This window comes from Peromyscus leucopus, chromosome 5 (genome assembly GCF_004664715.2).
Source record: "Peromyscus leucopus breed LL Stock chromosome 5, UCI_PerLeu_2.1, whole genome shotgun sequence".
NCBI lineage: Eukaryota > Metazoa > Chordata > Mammalia > Rodentia > Cricetidae > Peromyscus > Peromyscus leucopus.
In genome coordinates, this window is record NC_051067.1 from 138450213 (window position 1) to 138466150 (window position 15938).

At 43.9% G+C, this 15938-nt stretch overlaps 1 protein-coding gene across 9 annotated transcripts in view; it reads left to right on the forward strand.

Annotated features, from left to right (window-relative positions):
* The first annotated feature begins 6795 nt into the window (after window positions 1-6795).
* Window positions 6796-15938, forward strand: part of Dnajc5b (DnaJ heat shock protein family (Hsp40) member C5 beta) — a 163484-nt gene continuing 154341 nt past the window's right edge. For 6 of the 9 annotated variants that reach the window (XM_037206401.1, XM_037206399.1, XM_037206398.1 and 3 more), the window contains exon 1: window positions 6798-7022. The gene's annotated coding sequence lies outside the window, so the exon portion shown is untranslated. Of the gene's footprint in view, window positions 7023-15938 lie in introns of all 9 variants that reach the window. The other 3 variants (XM_037206406.1, XM_028864526.2, XM_037206407.1) reach the window with 1 other exon arrangement.

Here is a 15938-nt window from a genome sequence, read left to right on the forward strand (position 1 = left end):
ATTGATAGAGATTAGAAAATGCAGTCATAACATCTTGTATAATATCAGAGGGGCCAGCCTTAATATTATACATCCCAGGGGCTCAGGAGAGAGAACTACTAACGGCGAGGACTATTTTCGGGAAATAGAATCTCAGCACACCGAGCTCTACAGTCCACTTGCTTTAATTCCTCTGTCATAACATCCTACATACACAGCTTCAGTTCTGTTCTCGTGCCTAGCTCCTTTCTTGCCTGATTTCTCTCTGTTTATCTACTGCTCCCTCTAAGTTCTATCTTAATTCTCTCATCTTAATTCTGCTTCATCTAGGCCCTTTTCAGCTTGTTATTACCCAACTAGTACTTTCCCATCTGGCTCTTCCTCATCTTCCATCTCGTTCCTCTAGTCCTCTCTTCTAGCCCTTCAACCTAGTTCTTCCCCATCTCAGTTTGTTCCTCTCAAGTTCTAATTCTTTCATTCTCTTTTCTCTTCTCCCCCCTCATGCCCTGGAAGTCCTGGTATATAAAGCCAGGCTTCCAAGATCAAACAGAGGGGTGATAAGAAATCACATTGAAGCCGGGCGTTGGTGGCACACGCCTTTAATCCCAGCACTTGGGAGGCAGAGCCAGGCGGATCTCTGTGAGTTCGAGGCCAGCCTGGGCTACCAAGTGAGCTCCAGGAAAGGCGCAAAGCTACACAGAGAAACCCTGTCTCGAAAAACCAAAAAAAAAAAAAAAAAAAAAAAAAGAAATCACATTGAGAGGCAATAACCATTAATTATCATTTGCAACCCCAAAGGGAAGTGACCAATGGGGAAATGAATTAACTAAAGGCTAAATTTGGGTAATATCTAAGAAGAGGGATCTTATGTGCTCCACTGTAGTCTTAAACGTGATTAGTAGAAAATGTTAAGAATCTATAAGTTGCTAGGTCAATGGGAGAAAATAAAACTGTCTTCTTTTTTCCTGTGGCTCCTATCTGTCCAAGCTATCTGCCATTTTTCTGCAGGGTGGGGGAAAGTGTGCTCAGTCGCTAGGCAACCTGTGTACAGCTAGATGCCTCTGGTGGTAGTTAAAGGGAGATCTGGAACTAGAGGTAAGGTTTGGGAAAGGAGGAAGTAAAGCTTAATTAGCACATCTGCCAGGTCTTCTCAAACAGGTAGCCTGAATGCTTAAGTCTGTCCTTAGAGAGTACAAAGGTATCTCTGATAAGGTACTTTCCTCCATCTGGGGATGGACCTGGCCAGATGCTGCCAATGATGATAATTACAGGGAGGCTTGAACCAGGGTTCTGGTTGAACATAGCTGTCAGGACAGAAAGTTATCTAACTATTCCTAGAAGTGGTTAGGTAAGGAGTTAAAGGTCTATAAAGTTAGTAAGGCTGTAAGAAAGGAGGGTCTGAGCTAAATTGTGTAAAGCTATTACTTAACGTCCACCTGACCTAGGCGGTGTCTCCTTGTGGAATTTATCTTAAATCAGGAGACTTGCATGTGGACTGTTATTACTGCTAGTCCTTGAAAGTGGCCAAGGGAGATATCTGATTCCAGAGAAAGCCTTTCCTGAGGCTGTTCTCAAAATGCCTGGAATGTGTATGTCCAGAGAGTGATCAGTCCACACTGTTAGCCCTTCTTAGGGAAAAATCAACTGTGAAAACTATGAAGGCACACATGATTTTCATAACAGAAGACAGCTGATATATAACAAGCCAAGTAACACCAAAAGCTCCTTGGAATTTGGCTTCCTCTGGAGGAAATCCTTGATCCCTCCAGGTAGTAACTTTGCCATAACCAGCTGAGTTCTTATGATATATTTCTGCGGTCTGCAGCAATAACATTGATTTTCTTTTATTTCCCAAAGTTTCTTTTTGAATTTAGGGAATATCAGTTATTTATTTACCTATTTATTACCTTTTTGTTGATTATGGAGGATGTGCCATGGTGTAGGTGTAGAGGCCACTACAACTTGGTGGAGTAGGTTCTCTCCATCACTTTAAGGTAGGTTCCGGGTACCAAACCCACACCGTCAGGCTTGCCTCAGGCAAGAACGTGCCTTTACCAGCCGAGTCACCTTGCCAGCCTCCAGATTTTCTTTAAGGAATATATGTCACCAGTATAATAAAAATAAAGTTAAAGTGAGATACAATGACTTGGTGCTTTTAGCACAAGCATGCTTTTGTCGGCTCACCTCGTGGGGAGCTGCAGCAGTCGTGTTAGAGGAACAGTGGTGCTGTGCATGTGTTTGCGCATTTCTCCTCTGCAGTGGTAGAAACACCAGTGAAATGCATGGTCACCATAGTAGTCAGAACAGATGATGCATTTTTATGAATCAAATTTGGCCTGCTTTGTACCCTGAGGATATAATTACGCTTTATTCCAGTTCTGCCTCTGCCTCTTCTTCCTCCCTACTCTTTCCTCTTCCTCTGGTCTCTGTCTTGCTATTTGGACCTGGGTGGTCTTGAACTTGCTGTGTATCCTAGCCTGGCCCCAAATTAAATTCATGGCCCTCCTGTCTTTGTCTCTGGGTGCAGGGATTACAGGTGTGAGCTCTCTGTGCCTGGCTGTTATGGCTCTTGCCTATTATAATGATGGCAACTGGCAATTCTGAGTACTTAGAGTGAATCAGACCAGTTTTCTCTAAGTGATAGACCTATTATATTGCATATTTCACACTTTCCAGATTTAATTGTGTTTAGAGACCTGGACAGAAAACCCGAACAACATTGCTTTAAATTTTTAAGGTTTGTTGTTGTTTTCAGAATTTTCCATCTGTCTTTGTTTTCACATTTTACCTTATGTCACACAGCCTCAGGGTCCTAACAGTCAATAGCGCAGTTCCTGAGTTCTTAACTCTATGCCTCTGATTGTTGAGCCGTTTCAGAGAGCACTAACCAGTTAATGTAACATTTTGCCAGGAGAATGACCTTTGTATTTGTGGTTCCAGAACTCTGAGGAGGATCAGGAGGATTAGTGATGCAAGGGATGATTTGAAGAGGCTGTGAGGGCTGTGGTCCGAGAAAGATCTCACTAGCATGAAGACTCAGTCATGCAATCAAGGGCTTAGTTCAGCTCATCCAGAGGGAGGGAGGGAGGGAGGAGGGTAGTTCGTGGGATTCCATCTACTAACATTAAGCTACTTGCAAGGGAAAAAGCAAGGCCAATGGGAGCAACTATTATAAAACTGAACCCACAGAGACATGCAGACAGACTATCTCTGGTGTGCTGGTTCCTTGTGTTAAGTGTGTGTCTCCAGGGTCTTCACCTATTGACCATCTGTTTGATAGAGATTGTCTCATGATCACAAGTCATGGGCAACACAGGCCAGTCAACTTGCCCACATATTTTAACTCCACTTCTCTCCAGAAGACCATTACATCAATCAAATGGAATGTTTAAATTAAATTTAAGTATAATGAAAATCAACCAGCACACCAGTGTTTCCTCTGTATAAAATGTAGGAGATATGGTGTCAGATTTATTTTTTAAAAGTATAGCCCTTAAGATGATCCGATGCGTCCATTAATCTTGTGATGTTTTTTGCTTTAGCTGTATTATTGATTTTAGACTTACATTGAGGTTGATAAGCTTAACCTGGCTGGTTCTGAGTGGATAGAATGGATGAATTGATAAGCACAATTAGTTCTAAGTGAATTGAACAAATAGTCCTAACGTTTTAAGATGGCTCAACAGTTTCTATATGTATGCAACTCATATCTACGTTTGTATCTCTCTACATATTCAATTGGTCAGTTTCCAGGTCATTTTGCCTGCAAGCACTCTACCATACCATGAAAACATTTGTTTCCGAAGAGAAAATGTTAAAATAGGACATTTGCAAATGTATTTAAAATATTGGAAGAAATGACTAAATAACTTGGAGGAACTAATGATTATTGTAAAGCATTTAGCCTGGATAGTGTGAATTAGCCAAATACTAGTAAAAGAATAAGTAAAAGTGATTCACATCTTCATTAGAATCTTAAGTAGAAGAACATTGTTTATTAATTGCACTTAAAATGTGAGGATGCTAGATTTGAATTTTCCAACAGTAAGTAAATATTAATGTAAACGCACAGTGACTGTAAATTGTTCTTTCTCTGCAGAGCCCCCTCGGGCCTGAAAAGGCTGCGCATGAACACATTTCCATTCTGGATGAATAGAGGCTTTGTGCAGCCATTCACTGTTTACTCAGCCCGCAGCACTTGTCTAGACAAGGACAATGAGCCACTTAGTGCCAAATATGAAGGGAGCAGCAGGTTCCAAGAACCCGTGGTGTGCCGTGGTTACTGGAAGCCGGCTTCTCTGAGGCCCCCACCACTCCATCCCTTGCATAACATTCTTATTTAAAACCGTGTTTTTTCTGACTAAAAAGTGAAATCTGCTGTTGGATTAGGACAGACTGAGGGTGTTCCATCTAACAGCTTCGGTTATCTGACAGCAAAGCCAAAAAGCATTGCTCACAGGATTCCTAACTGCTGAGCAGCCTGGGGCATGTGCTCTGGCGAGAGGCTCTCAGACTCTCCTTCTGAGAAGGGAAAGGTTTATGTTTTCTGTAAGGCTGTACTGACATCCGTCCTAGTCCAGAGGGATGTCGGTTTGTTTGTTGTGGCTGTGCCAAAGTTGCTGGGCTGAACATTCACCTGCTGAAGCACCATACTATTCCCTGTCTACAGCAGGCATCCTCTCGTCATGTGCCCAGCCTAGATCTATGGCCAGGAGAATAATGTGCCGTTCTTTGTCTCTGTCTCTGTCTCTGTCTCTCTGTCTCTGTCTCTCTGTCTCTCTGTCTGTCTCTCTCTCTGTGTGTGTGTGTCAGGGATGGAAGTAGAGAGGCTGTTTTGCATGTGATACTCCTAGGTGGGGCAGTTAGCTCAGCTAGTGGGTTTTGTGAGTTCCAGATTTTCGATGGATGTGTGTCTAGAAGCAGTCAGCAGCAGCTCTTTCTTTGATAATGCTCTGCCTTAACGAAGTCGGCCTTTTGTAGCCGAGAGCCCCCTGGTGCATCCTTTTCTAAAATCTTCCTTAAAATCTCCATTGTGAATATAAATTTCCTAAATTCAGGTACTGTTTGCTTTGCTTAATGGGTTTTAGTTATTTAGTTTTGTTTTTTAATTTTTTTTTATTTTATGTGTATGGGTGTCTTGTTGCATGTATATCTGTGTATCACACATGTGTCTGGTGCCTGTAGAGGCCAGAGAGGGGTGTGTGATCCCCTGGAACAAAGGTTAGAGATGATTGTGGTGTAGAACTCAAACCTGGGTTCTCTGGAAGAACAGCAAGTGGTCTTAACTACGAATCCATCTACCCAGCCTTATTTTTTTTAGTTAATTTTGTTCTTTATGAATTTTTATGGTACTGGGGGTGAATCCAGAGGCCCCAGCATGCCAGACAAGCTATACCTATGAGCTACATCCTAGCCCTTCCACTGACTTGATTATAATTTAATATTACAAGTCATTTTCAAAAGTAGTTTCAAGTTCACACTCCTCTGTGACAGAGTGACTGAATTTACAGTAATACTGGTGTCCTTGGAAGACCGCAGAACATACAACAAAAGTGCCACCAGCCTTTGGGGTCCCAGAGGTGACTTTAAATCCAAGTCCCTCAAGGTGTCAGACACTGGGATTACTTGCCAGGTACACACTGGTCACTGGGCAGTCTGAGTGTCTGTGTATCCCGCGTGACTCCCCAGGGCCCCATGGACTACATTGCCTCCTGAGTCTGGCATCTGACCTCTCTGTCACCTCTTCTTCCCGCTGGGGCATCAGATCTGCACCTGGGAAGCAGAGATGCTGCCGTCTGAATGTTCCACATCACACGGTCAAATCCACAAGTGTTTTGGGGGAAGTCCAGGCTTTGCAAGCTCCTGGCGATGCTCTGTTGCAGTTTCTGGGGCCAAAATATAAAGAGAAAGGATTGAAAGGTGTTTCAGGTTCCTGCCTTCCCTTTCCCCTTTCCTTCCTCCCCTTCTGTGAGGCTCTGGTACCTGATGGAACTTGTGAAAAACAAAAACTTATACTTTAAAAATTCCCCACCCTCAGTACCTGCATCAGAATTTAGGTGGAAATGTGTGCAATTGTAATGAAGGAGCTAAGAAAACATTTTGCCATTCAACTTGCAGTCTTTTAAACTGGATTCAGCTAAATAAATAAACAAACAAACAAACCATTCAGCCTGGAGTCACTGTGGATCACTTACCTATAACGTGCCAAGTTAAGACTGAAGATAATTTTTTTTTTTTACATAGCTTGCCTTTACTTCCTTTTAACTTAATTTAAATACTTATGTTTTTATGGTGCTTAGAGATCAAACCCAGGGCCTTGTACTTGCTAGCCAGGCACTGTGCCACTGAGCTGTTCCATACTTACCCCCTTAGTTCCTCTTAAATAATAGAACTTGATACATTTTAAGAAATTAACTTTTTAGGAAAAATGAATTTCTGGTGACATTACCGCTATTGGATTCCAAGAATGCAGTCATGATTTAAAATAGAATTGATGTTTTGGAGAACTTCCCTGATATATGGGATAGGGAAAAATTGTTTTCTTTTTAATAGCTAATAAAAATAACCAAGTGAAAATAATATTACGTTTCTAGCCTTTAATTCTGGGGCTTCTGCTCTTGTGTTTTTTACTTTTTCTTTCTGACTTTTGTATCAGTAGCTGGTCTCATCCCATTACCGAAGACTTCTAGCTTCCTCACTGTGTTACCAGATGTGGTCGGTGATATCTGTCACGCCAGGAACAGTGTGACTTCCTTCCTTTCCGGAGTGGCCACTGCGGAGAGTAGATCTGCACAGAAAACTGTGTTGACGTTACTATCACAACTGAACCTTGTAAGACAGGAAGCCCAGTTTAAGTACTGTGGATCTCACTCCACTTTTCCAGCCTTGCCAGCAGAGCAAGAAGATGCTGGTAATGTTGCTGGGTTGGGTGATTCAGTGTACCCTCTAGAGAGAGGCTTTGGCCTGGGTCAGAGGGAGCACCATGAGTCTCTCAGGCTGGTCCATTGACTTCAAGGATTGCCAAGACCATTGCTTAGAGTCAGGTGAGTACCAGAGGTTCTGGGATGGATCTGAGCCCCCATTGAAACCAATCCTTGCCCAAGTTCTCTAGTGAGCTTCAGTAGCACCCCGGCTTTTGTTATATGCTGCCGGAACTCTTTCCTAAAAGGGGCCCACTTAACCATGTTTCAGCATCTAAAAACCATTTCCATATGAATGGAACGGCTATTGCGCCAAGCGTTTACTCTCAGCCAAACCCATTATTTAATTCTTTGAACGTGTCATTGAAGAAGTGAGCTCTGTGTTGCAAGTAAGAAAACTAAGACCACAAAGTGTTAAATAACTTGACCAAAGTTATTTAAATCAAGAGGTGAGTGTGGGTGTGGCCAGCCCTGGGTCTTGGCAGTGAGAAAGTGCATTGCTTTCAGAGAACTGTAATATAATATTAAAATTAGTCAGGCTACATATATTCTTGGCATTTACAAAATTTGGGTAAATACACATAACAGATTTTTTTTTCCATTTCAACCATTTTTTGTTGTGTAATTGTTACTATTGTCTACCTGCAAAACCCTTTCTATCACCCCAAATTGAAATCTTGTGCCCATTATACAGCTACCTTTCTTCCTCCTCAGGTCTGAAAAGCCACCACAGGTGCCTCCTGTAAGTGGAACTGTATAATAGTTATCTTTTGTGTCCAGCTGATTTCACTTAGTATAATGTCCTTAAGGCTAATCCACATTATGCAGGTACTAGAAATACCTGTCTTCTTAAGAATTGATAATATTCTGTTGTATGCATATGGCACATTTTGTTTGCCTAGGCATCTGTCAGTGAACATGGAGTTGCTTCTTCTTTTTGGTTATTGTGAAGAGTGCTACCATGAACGTGTGTGTGTGTGTGTGTGTGTGTGTGTGTGTGTGTGTGTGTGTGTGTATGTGTGTGTGTGTTTAAATCATATTGGTGTACTAGCAACTCTAAATAATATCCGTAGTATGACATTCAGAACCCTGTTTTGGCCTTGGCCCCATGACTCCTGGGATTTACGGGATTGTGTCACCACCACACCCAGCCCCTAGACTTCTAATGTGAAAGCAATTGTGGGTGCTATTGGGTTTTAATAGTGCGTATGACTCAAAGCTTGTGCATGGGCTGACAGGTTGCAAGATGTATTCAAATCTAGGTCTGTCTAAGTCTGTGCATTTGACTCCTGCTCCAAAGTTTAATTATTTACTAGCAAGTTTTCCCATTTTCTTTTTTTTAATTTATTTTACAGCACCATTCAGTTCTACGTAATAGCCATGGGTTCCCCTGTTCTCCCCCTCTCACCCCCCTCCCCCTCCCCCAGCCCATCCCCCATTCCCACCTCCTCCAGATCAAGGTTTCCCCCGAGGACTGGGATCGACCTGGTAGACTCAGTCCAGGCAGGTCCAGTCCCCCGCTCCCAGACCGAGCCAAGCGTCCCTGCATAAGTCCCAGGATTCAAACAGCCAACTCATGCAATGAGCACAGGACCCGGCACCAACGCATAGCTGCCTCCCAAACAGATCAAGCCAAATGACTGTCTTACCCATTCAGGGGGCCTGATCCAGTTGGGGGCCCCTCAGCCTTTGGTTCATAGATCCTGTGCTTCCATTCATTTGGTTATTTGTCCTGTGATTTATCCAACCTTGGCTTCAACAATTCTCGCTCATATAAACCCTCTTCTTTCTCACTAATTAGACTCCCAGTGCTCCACCAGGGGCCCAGGCGTGGATGTCTGCATCCAGATTCCTCAGTCCTCGGATGGGGTTTATGGCACAACTATCAGGGTGTCTGGCCATCCCATCACCAGAGTAGGTCAGTCCCGGCTGTCTCTCGGCCATTGCCAGCAGTCTTTTGCGGGAGATCCACAAAGATACCCCCGCAAAAGTTTTCCCATTTCCTAAAGACAGCTTGCTGTCTGCTGTCAGTGTGAGGGTCACACCTACTCTGCCAAGCACAGTAGCGGGTGAACATGGCCTTCCCTTCCTCAAGGAACTCTACCCTTGGTGGCGAAGAAACGTGGTGTGATTGTTTGAACCGTTTTAGGAAATCCACTGGTTTCTTGTTCTTGTATTGCTTTTGTTTTTGTGCTGCAATCCACACGGCAAGATAGGAGAGGGATGAGGAGTGGTGTGGAACAATGGGACTCAAAACCCTCTCCCAATCCATGTAGGTGGAGAGTCCCGAATTTGGTCTACAAATGCACACACCTAACATTCTCCCCATCTCAGATGGTGGTTAACACCTTTCCTGTTTCTAATGAGTTAAAGCAGGATTGTTTGGTTTGGCTCAGGACGCTGGATAGAGTCTTAACTGGGGAAGGCAGGAGTGCCTCCCGTGGTCTGTGCATGGGGAGGGAACAGGACGGGCAATAAATGAAGGCAAGGAATCTGTGGTGTTGCAGTACATGGCAGAGTCAGGTATGAAGAGTTGGTGGTTTTCTGCCGTATTGGAAAGTCAGTCCATATGGACTAGTACATGCTGAGTCACTGAACAGCTGCAAGGTATTGTGGGTCACCTGCAGATGATGGAGAGTACTGCTGTGGACGGGGTGTGGTGCCTGAATGCACCTTAGAACTGGAACTCAGCAGGTCAGGATGGAACTACAGCATCACAGTTTTCTGCAGAGAAACAGTTTTATAGTCCTTCATGAATTCAGAATTCTTGGGTGATCTCATGACCAAGGGTGGGACAGGGAGGGAGCCCATGGATTAAATTCTTATGAGTCAAGAGGGTGAGACAGAGGAGTACATTTAGTTTTAATTTTAGAAATAATGGAATGTGGCTTTTTTTGCACCTGAGTAATGAAGAGTAAAATTCCTGCATGTTATACAAATAAACAAGTAATTGCAACAGAGTGGTTAAAAAAAAAAGTTTGGGGAAGCATCAGGTTCACAGAGAGCTTTTAGGAGAGAGAAAGAAAGAAGGCCTCCTGGGAAGAAATGTCTAAGCCAAGAACAAACAGCATTAGCCAGAAGAAGGGTGTTGGGAAAGCAGAATGTTCCAGAGACGGGGAATTAAAGGCACAAAGGCCCAATGGTTGCAAAGGTGTCAGGGGAAACCTAGGATGGTTGGGCAAGGAGTTCCAGGGTAAGAAGTCGGTGCCTGGTTGGGTAAGAGGGACAGATCATGAAGACCTCGCACTGGGAAGGAAGTGAGGGTTTATCCTGAAGGCAATGTGGGGAAATGTGTGTTTAATGGAAATGTGTGACAGGATGAGAGCCAGGGTTTGCAAAGGCCACTCTGGCTTCCAGAGTGGCGAGAAGGGAGGCTCTGTCTGATGACTTCGCAGCTGAAGGGAGGCAGGATTGTTGGAACTGGTGGAGCCATGTCCTCCATAGCACCCAGAGAACCTGTGTTCTGTATCTTTCTCTTAGCTTCTGGAGTTGCCAGTGATCCTCGGTACAGCCTGGCTTTCTGATGCATCACCAGCCTTTGCCTTCGTATCACACAGTGCTCTCCTTGTGGCTCCTGCCTCCACATCATCTTTTCTCTGTGTGTGCCTCTGTCTTTTTGCATCTTGCTATGAGGCCAACAGACAGACTGGATTTAGGTTTTCCTGTTCCAGTGTGACTTCATCTTAATCAGCTGTGTCCACAGAGACTCCCTCCCTCAAACAGTTATGTTCTGAGGTGTCAGGAAAGACATGAACTTAGGGTTGGAGGGAGCTCTAGTCTACATGGAATACATTTCATGGGAGCATATCTAAGCTGACTATGAATTATGGGACACCAGGTATCTGCCTCATCAGGAATTTCCCCTTGCCAAGGCATCCCTGTGCCAATAGGAGCTAACATACTCTAGAAGCATGCTCCCATGAGTTGTGTGGGAGTCTCAGGAGTCTGTCATATCTTCTCTCACGAGAAGTCATAACTGGCAGATTGCCATCAGTGTTTTTATAATTTGCTTATAAAACCATTGACATGGCCGGGTGGTGGTGGCGCACGCCTTTAATCCCAGCACTTGGGAGGCAGAGCCAGGCGGATCTCTCTGAGTTCGAGGCCAGCCTGGGCTACCAAGTGAGTTCCAGGAAAGGCGCAAAGCTACACAGAGAAACCCTGTCTCGAAAAACCAAAAAAAAAAAAAAAAAAAAAAAAAACCATTGACATGGAATGGAAGAACAATGGCCTTTCCCACGTCCCTCCAGGTTTACATTGCCTGGAGAGCATCAGCCCTGTGCAAACACATCTGTCTGTCCATCATCTGAACTTCAGACTTTCTCACATCTGGAAAAGCTTCTGTCAAGGTTCCAGGAATAGCGACTACAACATGCATATTCTCAACATAAACACGTACTTTTTCTTTTCTTTTCTTTTCTCCATTGAGATAGCATATATTTCTACTACGACATAAGCTGTAAGTATCCATGGAAATTTTAAAGGAGTAATGCTAGGCAAATAACCATGCCATCCATAGCTGAAGAGGTAAAAGCAGTGAGGAGTGGGCTGAGGTGGACGGCCTGATTGTTACCCAGGGTCATGGTAATGTCTAGGCTCCCAGGGCCCACGCCTGGGTTCATGGCCCTGTTGTAGCCTCGTGGCTCCTGATACTACTGAAGGCCAAGAGGACAGGGCTGCACAGAGTTGGTCCCACCACTTCCTAGTTGCAACACTGGGAAGAACTGGTCCTGCCCCTCACTGGTTGCAGCACTTGGGAGAGTGGGCCCTGCACCCTGCCTGGGCAGCACAGTAGAGCTGACCCTGTTCCTGGGGGTATGGGCAAGCTGGCCTGGGAGCACGAGAATGGGAGAACAGATCCTATCCCCCCATCTACCTCCCCCCTTCCCACTGATACCTGCGGCAGGCGAGGGAGCTGACCTTCCCCTTTAGCGGCTGGAGCCCTCGGGAAAGCAGGCCCTGCACCTCTTCTGAGCAGCACAGTTGAGCTGACCCTGTTGACAGGGTGCTGTGAGCCACCCTGACAGCGTGAAGGCCCCACCCCTCATCTGTCATATGGTGTCAGGGGCAGAGGAGACACCACTCCATCCTACTCCAGCCCCCCCACCCCCCACACCTGTTGTCCCTCACTGCCTGTGGCAGGTGGGAGAGCTGGCCCTGCCCCTCACCGGCTGCAGTGCTCAGGAGAGTGGCCTGGGCAACACAGTAGAGCTGGCTCTGGTGGTGTAGGTGTGGGTGAGCCAGCCCTGAGGGTATGAAAGCAAGAGAACCAACCCCAACCTTTGCTCATTGCTGCTTAGGTGAGCTAGATGGGGGGGGGGCATGGGGGCATTACCAGAGAGTTCACTCTGGTTGTAAGATTGGGGAGAGCTAGCAGGCTGACCAAACCTGCAGCTACCTAGGCCCAGAGCCAATGTTATGAGTTGGCCTATCCCAATATCCACCCCATCTATGATCTGCTGAGCACCAGAAGGGTCCAGTCCTGCAAACCCTAATCTGCGGGATCCCATGACACAGGGCAACAACAAGCTATCCAAGAGGAGTCCCAGTGAGGGCCCAGTATCAATAGTGCAGCAGAAACAAGGGGCCCTGAACCAGACCAATGACTTTGCAATGAACACTTGCACGTAAAGATATATGGATAAAAGGATAAACTGTGTGACCCACTGTGTCCACTGCAGCCTCCACGACATTTTTCTTTTCCTTTCTTTTCTTCCTTCCTTCCTCCCTCCCTCCCTCCCTCCCTCCCTTCCTTCCTTCCTTCCTTTCTTTCTTTCTTTCTTTCTTTCTTTCTTTCTTTCTTTCTTTCTTTTTCTTTTCTCTTAAATTTTATTTTATTTTGGGGAGGTTGCAAGGGCAGAGGGTGGATATGAAGGTACAGGTAGACAAATAGGATTGAGATGCATAATATGTAAGCTACAAAGAGCAAATAAAAAGAAAGTAAAAAAAAATCCATGCCAATTTTTAGAAAATCCTAAATCTAAAGTTGGAATGTTTAACTATTTTAGGTAGAGAAAATACTTTTACTTTAATTTAGAAGCCAAAAACTGTTTATACTTTAAAAATTTATCAGAAAATTCAAAGAGAATTTGTATCATCAATAGTTTTAAATATTGACCAAAATTATGAAACTGGGACATTAGACAACCAATTTCATTTTTGTATTGTATGCATACTTAGTATATGTTAGCCCCTTCCTGTATGATTTACAGTGCTATCATGTCTCACTATCTATGAAAGGAATATACCTTTCCATGTATAATTTGATAAGTAGCTTACCATTTTCCTTATCTTTAGTGTGAATTAGAATATGTGAGTTTCATTGTTTACTCTATGCATTTTGACCATGGAGTCTTAATAATCATGCCTATTTTGGAGATTACACATAGAAAAGAATTCATTGAAGGGCTAGGCCTGTTTTCCTGGTCTTCCAAGAAAGCTCTTCTGGGTCCCATGTCAATCATAGCTTCTGTAATTAGATTTTATATTTTGTCAGATTGCCATCGGTGCCCTTTTCTTATTTTCCTATAAAATTATTGAATTAGAATGAGAGAACAATGACCCTTTCTACTTCCCTCCAGATTTATATCACCCTTTGGCAAGAGCGGTCAACCACATGCAAATCTCCCCATGTGTCTGTCATCTGGCCAGCTGGTTTCCTGCGTGCCTTGTGAAGTAGTTGAAGCAGTTTGTTTACTTTCTTCTTTTCATTTTGCTTGTTATAAACCAAGTGTGGTGGGAACCATGTCACAAATGAAGAGAGGTTGATTGTACCTAATTTGTTGACAAATCCATTTATAGGATCCACTTGGAACACGTGGCCACATCGTTTCTTTTTAGGTATTAGAAAAACATTATTTGGCAGTTTTAGCATTTTGTCTGGGATTAACATTACCATGCATGCTTTATGGATATAATAACAACCTCACATACTACCATTTTATCAAACGTCTACTCTATACCAGGAACCATGCATACTATCGGCTTGTTCATATGATGTTCTCTGCAAGCCTAAGAGGTCAGTTTTATTTCTCCACAGAGAACTGAGGGCCACAGTTGCTTCTTTCCATATCCACGTGGCATGTAAGGGAAGAGCCATCTCAAGACTATCTGGTTCATTAGCTATGCTCCTAACTTCAGCTCTGATAGCTTGTGAAATCACACACAAATGACGTCACTGAGCTTTCCCAAGTCTTACTCTATGTGCTTGTCTTCTCTGAGAACTGTGCCTTATTTTCTTTTTATCCTCAGTACTGGGCCCAGTGTTCCATAGGAGGGTTCCCCGTAAGTTCTTGAATAAATGGGTTTAAGATGCCCTTTCCTTTTCCATGTGTATTCTTATGTGTAGGGTTAGGAGACTGTCTTGATCATTCTCCTCTAACACCTATCTGCTGCCCATGACATTTACATATCATCACCCAGTGATGTTAACGTCTCCAGCAGCCATGGGGCTTTATAATATTCCCTGTCATCTAAGATTCAAGGAAAGCCTTGGAATTCAGCTTTTGTAATCTGATGATTATATCAAAGGCCAAGAACATAAGGTCCAATGGAAAATGAGTAGGCTTCTTTTTGCTTTTACCAATTGATATTTAAACACACACTTAAAATTGCTGTGTTTTCATCTTCAAACACAAAATAGTACTCTTTTAAAAAAGAAAGTCAGTGCTCTTTTAGTTCTTTTCAATTCCATATAATATTTCCCCATGTATCAAACATAGATTCTTTTTTCATAAGTATAACCTGAATAGTTTCTCCTTTTTCCCCTCCTCCTAGTTCCTCCCAATCTCATCTCCAATCTGGATCCACTCCCTTTCTGTCTTTCACTAGAAAAGAACAGGCTTCTAAGAGATAACAACCGAACAACAAAATATCATAAGACAAAACAAAAACCATCATATCCAAGTTGCACAAGCCACACCAACAGAAAAAGAAAAATAAAGAGAAGGTACAAGAATCAGAAACCCACTAGTTCTCACATTCAGGAGTCCCATAAAAAATCCTAAGCTGAAGGCTGCAATATGTATGCAGGTGACCTGGTGCAGACCACCCGATGCAGACCCATGTCAGGCCTGTGCTTGCTGCTGCAGCCTCTGTGAGTTCAGATGAGCTTTGCTCAGTTGATTTAGAGGGCCCTGCTTTCTTGGTGTCTTCTGTTCCTTCTGTCTCCCCATTCCCTCTGCCTACTCTTCCCCGGGGTTCCCTGAGCTCTGAGGAAGGGATTTGATGGAGACATCTTATCTAGAGCTGTTCTAAGGTCTCTCTCTGTGCAACATCTGGCTGTAAGTCTCTGTATTTGTTCCCACCTGCTGTAGGAGGAAGCCACTCTGATACTGGCTGAATAAGGCACCAATCTATGAGTATAGCAGAATAGTGTTAGGAGTCATTTTATTGTTACTTTTTTTTTTTTTTTTTTTTTTTTTTTTTAGACCAGGAATATTTGGTTTTACCCTAGGTCTCTGGGCTATCTACTCTCTGGTTCTTGGTCACCCAAGAAGTGTTTGTTTCCATCTTTAGAGTAGGTCTTAAGTCAAATCAGACATTGGTTGGTTATTCCCACAAGCTTTGTGCCACCATTGCCCTAGCATATTTTGTAGGCAGGACAGATTGTAGATCAAAGGTTTTGTGGTTGGGTTGGTGTTTATGTTTCTTTTTTGGTAGCCTGCAGAGTACCTCTCCACGTCAAAGACTCTAGAACATGAGGGGTGGAGGTTCTGGGTGGGCATCAGCTTGACCTCTCCATGTTCAATGAGTTATGTGAGGTTTTGTCTTCAGCAGTGGGGCTCACTGTCAGTATGTGGAGAGCAACCTATTGTCTTGGCAACAGCCTGTGTTGTTTGGAGATTTAGGTGGGACTCTTTTGGCCAGCAGCTCGATTGGATAAAACCCAGTCCTGGTACTGGACGCTTCATCTGGTGACAAAAGGTGGCCAGTTTGTGTGTGTGTGTGTGTGTGTGTGTGTGTGTGTGTGTGTGTGTGTGTGTATGTGTGTGTGGTCTCCATCTCTCTTATTATTTGGAAACTTCATTTGGATTGCCT